Source organism: Moschus berezovskii, chromosome 5, assembly GCF_049115385.1.
Source record: "Moschus berezovskii isolate FMDL1 chromosome 5, NW_MosBer_1.0, whole genome shotgun sequence".
Lineage (NCBI taxonomy): Eukaryota > Metazoa > Chordata > Mammalia > Artiodactyla > Moschidae > Moschus > Moschus berezovskii.
The window spans coordinates 16,881,769-16,887,001 of record NC_142464.1 but is presented as its reverse complement, the minus strand read 5'-3'; the positions used below and the strand labels follow the sequence as shown (position 1 = coordinate 16,887,001).

The following is a 5,233-nucleotide window of genomic DNA, read 5'->3' as shown; positions in this document are numbered from 1 at the left end:
TATGGTTGCCAGTGTTTTCATATATTCTGTCTCTCTTATCTCATAATAAACATACTTTGATTGAAACAGGGCCAATATCTAAAAAAAATATCTCCATTTCAACCACAGTAGAATTCATCTTGAGAAAATTTGAGTGTGTTGTTACTATAAGATCCTTCTGGCTATAATACTCAGAAGTTGACCTCTAAGGGAAGGAGGTAGTGAAAGTCACTCAGTCGTGTCCAACTCTTGTGACCCCATGGACTGTAGCCTGCAAGGTTCCTCTTTCCATGGGATTCTCCAGGCAAGAATACTGGAGTGGGTTGCCATTAAGGAAAGGAGGTATGCTTTTAAATTTTAAAATTGATAAGATGAAGAGATCTTTGATTGCAATTTTTTGGTATCCTCTGTCTGGAGAAGAAGGGATGACATAAATGACTGCAAGAGCCAAAATGTCTGTCAATGTCAACCGCAGCGTGTAAGACCAGATCTATCGCTACAAGATGCCCCGTCTGATTGCCAAGTTTGAGGGCAAAGGAAATGGAATCAAGACAGTTATAGTCAACATGGTTGACATAGCGAAAGCGCTTAATCGGCCTCCAACGTATCCCACCAAATATTTTGGTTGTGAGCTGGGAGCACAGACCCAGTTTGATGTTAAGAATGACCATTACATTGTCAATGGATCTCATGAGGCAAATAAGCTGCAAGACATGTTGGATTGATTCATTAAAAAATTTGTTCTCTGTCCTGAGTGTGAGAATCCTGAAACAGATCTGCATGTCAATCCAAAGAAACAAACAATAGGTAACTCTTGTAAAGCCTGTTACTATAGAGGCATGCTTGACACACATCATAAACTCTGCACATTCATTCTCAAAAACCCACCTGAGAATAGTGACAGTAGTACAGGAAAAAAAGAAAAGGAAAAGAAAAATCAGAAGGGCAAAGACAAGGAGAATGGCTCCGTTTCCAGCAGCGAGACGCCGCCACCTCCACCACCAAACGAAATCAGTCCACCTCCACATGCTGTGGAAGAAGAAGAGGATGACGACTTGGGGAGGATACAACAGAGGAAGGTCAAAGGCACAGAATGGATGAAATCAGTGACCATGCAAAAGTTTTAACCCTCAGTGATGATTTGGAAAGGACTGTTGAAGAGCGGGTCAATATTCTGTTTGATTTTGTCAAGAAAAAGAAAGAAGAAGGTATTATTGACTCATCTGACAAAGAGATTGTAGCTGAAGCAGAAAGACTGGATGTAAAAGCCATGGGCCCTCTTGTTTTGACTGAAGTTCTTTTTAATGAGAAGATTAGAGAACAAATTAAGAAATACAGGCACCATTTCTTACGATTTTGTCACAACAACAAAAAAGCTCAGCGGTACCTTCTTCATGGTTTGGAGTGTGTGGTAGCAATGCACCAAGCTCAGCTCATTTCCAAGATTCCACATATCTTGAAAGAGATGTATGATGCAGACCTTTTGGAGGAAGAGGTCATCATTAGCTGGTCGGAAAAGACCTCTAAGAAATATGTCTCAAAAGAACTTGCCAAAGAGATTCGTGTCAAAGCGGAACCTTTTATAAAATGGTTGAAGGAAGCAGAGGAAGAATCTTCTGGGGGGTGAAGATGATGAAGATGAGAATATTGAGGTGGTGTATTCAAAGACTGCCAGTGTACCGAACGTTGAAGCTGTAAAGTCTGACAACAAAGATGATGACATTGATATTGATGCCATTTAAAGGGGTGGGTGCAGCCCAGCTTAACAGTGTAATGCTGACAATCTTTTTGCATCATCGGCCAGAAGTGCAACATGAACGTGCAAAAGCTAAAATGGCTTAACATCATGCTACACTTTTCTACTAAAGATGTATTGCTGTGAGTGGTCTATATTTAAACCCAACAAGATACCTAGGGAGTCCATACACATATCAGTGAGCAGGTGTAGTTTGCTTATTTATAGCATGTTTCTTTTTGAAAAATTAGTGGTGGACACATTTGGATCACATTTATACAGTTACAAAAAATAAAGATATGATTTTGGTCATTCTTCAGAAAAAATAATAAAGTCTTTGAAATTTTGGTATTACTAAGGAATTATAGTTAATACTTATAGTAATGAAAATGCTATTAAAATTTTTTTACTGTTTTTCTTTTGTAGGAATACACTGAAATATTTTTGACTATGACACCTGACATTTCCAGCAATATAATGCAGGAAGTGTAATGACAATGTCTTGTTTTGGGTAATTCTGAAATGGATATATATAATTGTTAAAGTTCATCAACTGAAGCCCTAAGATTTCTGAGTTTAGTACATGTGAATTACATCTAAACAAGAAAAAATACCAAAAAGTAACTAGCAAAAAGTCTTGATGAAATAATAAAGAGTGAGGACTTATGCTATCATAATCAAGACAGGCAAAACCACAGTGATGAAACACTGTGTCTTTTAGGTACAGAAAAACAAATTGATGGAAAAGTATAGAAAAACCAGAAATGGACGCAAAATATATACTGATTTGATATAATAAAGTTTATCTTGTAATGAAATTAGAAAAGAATGATTTTTTTCTTCAGTTATGGTCATGGCTCAACTGGTTATACAAGTAAGAAAAAAATCAGTCTTACCTACTACTTCACAATATGTTAAACAATTAATTCCAGGTGGAAAAAATAAAACTATGAAAGGTAGAAAAATAAATCTTACACACACAAAAAAATTGCAAGAGTAACTTCATGATCTTGAGGTATATAAATGTGTGTGTGTGTTTGTTTAGGTAGCACAAGCACTAACAATAAAGAAAAAGAAATAAGTAAAAAATTGAAATACATTAACAGTAAGGATTTCTGTTTAATTAAAGAAACTATTGAGAACAGTTCAGTTCAGTTCAGTTGCTCAGTTGTCTCCGACTCTTTGCGACCCCATGAACCACAGCACACCAGGCCTCCCTGTCCATCACCAACTCCCGGAGTTCACTCAAACTCATGTCCATAGAGTCAGTGATGCCATCCAGCCATCTCATTCTCTGTCGTCCCCTTCTCCTCGTGCCCTCAATCCTTCCCAGCATCAGAGTCTTTTCCAGTGAGTCAACTTGTCACATGAGGTGGCCAAAGTATTGGAGTTTCAGCTTTAGCATCAGTCCTTCCAATGAACAACCAGGATTGATCTCCCTTAGAATGGACTGGTTGGATCTCCTTGCAGTCCAAGTGACTCTCAAGAGTCTTCTCCAGCACCACAGTTCAAAAGCATCAATTCTTCGGCGATCAACTTTCTTCACAGTCCAACTCTCACATCCATACATGACCATTGGAAAAATCATAGCCTTGACTAGACGGACCTTTGTTGGCAAAGTAATGTCTCTGCTTTTTAATATACTATCTAGGTTGGTCTTGCAGCATGAACATTTAATAAAGGCTTGCATAGACTAAAAGATATTATACAAATTGACAAAATATAAGACTCCATAGAATACTAAGGAAACAATGTGAATAGACATTACAGCAGAGGTTATCCAAATGGCCAATGAACATATAAAAAGGTGCTCAATCTCATTGACCACAGAGAAATACAAATTAAAATCCAATCATCTCAAATGCAATCATTGCACCATCTCCAGAATACTATATTAAAAAGAGATATACCCAACTTTAGGGAGAATTTGAAATGATGGAGCTTATTTTCACTGGTGATGGGAGTGTAAAACAGTAAAAACAACATGGAAAATTGTTTGGTATTATCTACTGATACAGAGCAGACACTTATTTGTGACTCACCAACTTGTTTTTTGGTGTATACCCAACAGATAAGTATAAACATATGAGTATAAAACATATGCATGCCTTCACGGTGGCATCATGTATAGAAACTAATAACTGATAAAAGCCTAAATGAACATTGACAGAAGGATAAATATATTATGACCTAGTTATAAAAGCTTCCCTTTTTGCTCAGCTGGTAAAAAATCCGCCTGAGATGTGGGATATCTGGGTTCCATCCCTGGGTTGGGAAGATCCCACGGAGAAGGGGAAGGCTACCCACTCCAGTATTCTAGACTGGAGAATTCCATGGACTGTATAATCCATGGGGTCCCAAAGCATTGGACAAGACTGAGAGAGTTACTTTCACTTTCATTCATAAAAGCAAAATTTTGTGCTAATGGGAATACATGAATTGCTTCTATACACAATACTATTCATAATATTGAGTGGAAGGTCTAGACATCAAAAGTGTTATATATGATATTAGCTATATGTGCAGTTCAAAATAGGTAGAATTAATATATGAAAGTGAAACCCAGTGTACTCTGTGTAATACCCTGCAGGGCTCATGTGCAGGGAAACCTTTCTGTCTCTTGTTTCTTGGCCTCCATGACCTTCCCGGAGCTCCAAAGGGAAGATTTGAACTGGTGATAATCAAGGTAGGAATAACCAAGAAACTACCTGAGGCAAGATTAAAGGAACTAGAGAATTTCATCAAGACTAGGACACCTCCTGAGACCAGACTGTGGTTAAAAGTTGGCTTAAATCTCAACATTCAGAAAACTAAGATCATGGCATCTGGTCCCATCACTTCATGGCAAATAGATGGAGAAAGATTGGAAACAGTGGCAGATTTTATATTTTTGGACTCCAAAATCACTGCAGATGGTGACTACAGCCATGAAATTAAAAGATGCTTACTCTTTGGAAGGAAAGTTATAACCAACCAAGATAGTGTATTAAAAAGCAGAGACATTACTTTGCCAACCAAAGTCCATCTAGTCAAAGCTATGGTTTTTCCAGTAGTCATGTATGGATGTGAGAGTTGGACTATAAAGAAAAGTGAGCACTGAAGAATTGATGCTTTTGAACTGTGCTGTTGGAGAAGACTCTTGAGAGTCCCTTGGACTGCAAAGAGATCCAACCAGTCTATCCTAAAGGAGATCAGTCCTGAGTGTTCATTGGAAGGACTGATGTTGAAGCTGAAACTTCAATACTTTGGCTGCCGGATGTGAAGAAGTGACTCATTTGAAAAGACCCTGATGCTTGGAAAGGTTGTTGACAGGAGGAGAAGGGGATGACAGAGGAAAGGGGATGACAGAGGAAAGGGGATGACAGAGGATGAGATGGTTGGATGGCATCACTGACTTAATGGGCATGAGTTTGAGTAAACTCCGGGTGTTGGGGATGGACAGGGAGACCTGGTGTGCTGCAGTCCATGGGGTCACAAACAGTTGGACATGACTGAGTGACTGAACTGAACTTAGGTGAG

General features: G+C 38.5%; 1 pseudogene; it reads left to right on the top strand.

Annotated features, from left to right (window-relative positions):
- The first annotated feature begins 431 nt into the window (after positions 1-431).
- On the top strand, positions 432-1,721 carry LOC129561853 (eukaryotic translation initiation factor 5 pseudogene; annotated as a pseudogene).
- The last annotated feature ends 3,512 nt before the right edge of the window (positions 1,722-5,233 follow it).